The sequence below is a fragment of the Moschus berezovskii genome, chromosome Y (genome assembly GCF_049115385.1).
Source record: "Moschus berezovskii isolate FMDL1 chromosome Y, NW_MosBer_1.0, whole genome shotgun sequence".
NCBI classification, from domain to species: domain Eukaryota; kingdom Metazoa; phylum Chordata; class Mammalia; order Artiodactyla; family Moschidae; genus Moschus; species Moschus berezovskii.
Window position 1 is genome coordinate 67219125 of NC_142489.1, and position 2817 is coordinate 67221941.

The 2817-nt window shown below is 40.7% G+C and overlaps 1 non-coding gene across 1 annotated transcript; it reads right to left on the minus strand.

Moving 5' to 3' along the window:
• Window positions 1-2057: 2057 nt before the first annotated feature.
• Window positions 2058-2129, minus strand: TRNAY-AUA (transfer RNA tyrosine (anticodon AUA)). The gene has a single exon. It is a non-coding gene; the product is annotated as a tRNA-Tyr (tRNA).
• Window positions 2130-2817: the final 688 nt, after the last annotated feature.

Here is a 2817-nt window from a genome sequence, read left to right on the forward strand (position 1 = left end):
GAACAAGAAAACAAATTGGCAGTAGTTACTGGACCATAGAAAATACAAAAGAATTCCAGAGAACACAAATTTACTTCTACTTCATTTTTCATGCCAGGGACTTTGATAGTGTACATCAGAACAAACTGGAAAATTCTTAAGGAGACAGAAATACCAGACTACTATATCTGCCTTGTGAGAAATCTGTATATAGGTCAAGAGGCAACAGTTAGAAAGAGACAAGGAGCAATACACCGGTTCCAACTTGCAAGAAAGCAGTTAACGAGGCTGTATATTTTCACCCTGGTTATTTAAATTATATGCAGAGTACATCACGGGTAATGCTGAACTGGATGAAGCACAATATGGTATCAGGACTGCTGGTAGAAACAGCAATAACCTCAAATATACAGATAACACCACCCTTCATGCAGAAAATGAAATTTAGCTAAAGAACTTCTTGGCGAGATTGAAAAATCTGTCTTAAAATCCAACATTCAATAAATGAAGATTGTGGCATGCAGTCCCACTACTTCATTACAAATAGATGTGGAAACAATGAAAACAATGAGAGACTTAATTTCCCTGGGCTCCAAAATTACTGCAGTTGGTGACTGTAGTCATGATTTCAAAGAGCCTGTTCCTTTGAAGGAAAACTGTGATAAGGTTAGAAAGTGCATTAGAAAACAGACACAGTAATTTACCAACAAATGTGTATGGAGTCTAAGCTATGTTTGTTCCTGTAGTCATGTATGAATGTATGTGAGTGTTGGACCACAAAGAAAACTGAGTGCAGAACTGATGCTTTTGAACAGTGGTGTTGTAGAAGTCTCTTGAGAGTCACTTTGATTGAAAGAATATCAAGCCAGGCAATCCTAACGGAGATCAGCCATGAATATTCATTGGATGGACTGATACTGAAGCTGACGCAAAGTTCAAATTCAATGGAAGAGACGTTGATACCCGGAATATATTGAAGGCTAGAGGAGATGGTTGGATGGCATCACCGACTCAATAAACATCAGTTTGAGAAACTGCAGGAGTTGGTAATGAAAAGGGAAACCTGTCATGTTGCAGTCCATGGGAGTGACAAAGATATGAATCATCCACTGAAGATAACTCAATTAAAATATTTCTGAAAGACGTGTCATCTATGGGTGAATCATGGCTCCAGCTCTATTAAGTATGCTGTGTGTTGGAACAAATCTGATAGAGAAGTCTCCTACAAGTCCCCCACCCAAAAAATACTATCCCCTGAATTTCTAAGTGGTGGCACTGAACTTGGTCTACTATAGTATTCTGAGGTCTGAAGATTGTTAAACTTGGCTGAAGGCCAAAGATCACATTAGTTTGTTACCTATTTGAAAAGCATCTCTAGGTCTGCAGGCAGGTTTGGCATTGTTCCCACCAAATCAAACAGTCAGATCTAAGCTCTGAAATCTCTGTTTGATTCTGCTGTCCATCTTCTTCCATCTAATCAACGACTTGTAGCACTCTCTGTCGCTTGCCCCGGAAATGTTCTGTGTTCTTGCAGTCTTAATCATCTTCCAAGAGTGCATGTATATTGTCCATATTTTGAGCTGTCAGAAGATTGAATGGAAACATTTGAGAAATGGAAATTTGAACCTGCAAACAGGCCTGAACTGAAACTTCTTGATTAAGTTCCATAGAGGGAACCTGCACTGCCTTATTAGTGATTTGAATCCTATGGTCATCTGGGAGATGACCATTTTCTCTCTGAAACTGGCACTGAATTCTTCTATATTACTTCACTTTGGTTGTACGACAGATCCAAGGTGTCCTCTACCTGGTACTGTTACCTACAAATATTATCAATTATGTATGTCTTGGGCATGATGTGCTGGAGCGCAGACTCTGTCTTTTAAATTTGACTAAGATAGAAGGTCAAGAGGTTTTGTTTTTTTTTTTTTTTCCCCTCAAGTTGGTGAAAATGAAGTTGCTCAATCGTGTATGACTCTTTGGGACCCCACGTACTGTAGCCTACCAGGCTTCTCCATCATTGGGATTTGCCAGAGAAGAGTACTGGAGTGGGTTGCCATTTACTTCTCCAGGAGATCTTCCCTACCCAGGGATTGAACCCAGATCTCCTGCATTATAGGCAGACGTTTTACCATCTGAACTACCAGGGATGTGGCCTCTAGTTGATAGTGGACTTCAAATCTATTCTCTCCATCGATACTGGGGATATGTGTCTGGCATGGGCTGCAGGTGTTAATGGTGAGCTTGCCTGAAGCCGTGGTATTGCTGCTCATAACAGCCCTTTGTGTGGCTGAGGACCATCTATGCATCTCCTTTGGTTGGAGCCCTTCAGTTTGGACTGAATTTTATTCCTGTTTATTTAAGATATCTAGTCTAAAACCTAGAACGGTGGTCTCTTGGGCTTCTCAGGCATCTAGAGGGTTGGTGATAAGAGTGGCAGTCATAAACCACAATTCCTGCCATAGAGATGCTGATGCCAATATCCCTGGCCAATTGTCTGGTGTAAATGGCAAGGTGGCTCCAACTGTTTGGGAGGATTTGTTATCATCTAGGCTGCCCCATGGCTACTGCAGCCTAGTATCTTGGTTTCGGAATGTTTAGGTTGGCATGGTTACCACAACTTCACAACTTTGTGATTTCCCCAAAGCAATAGGAAGCAAAACCTAGGCCACTACCACTTTTATCCTGGGGAATTAAACATGATGTATGGAAAAGATAAGTGGAGAGGGTTGTGTATTTTCAATGTCAGCCTGTTTTCCCTTGTGTTTATTTTCTTCTACCAGTTCCTGTAAACTATGATCTTTCTAATATTTCCTATGTCATCTTTAACCATGAAGT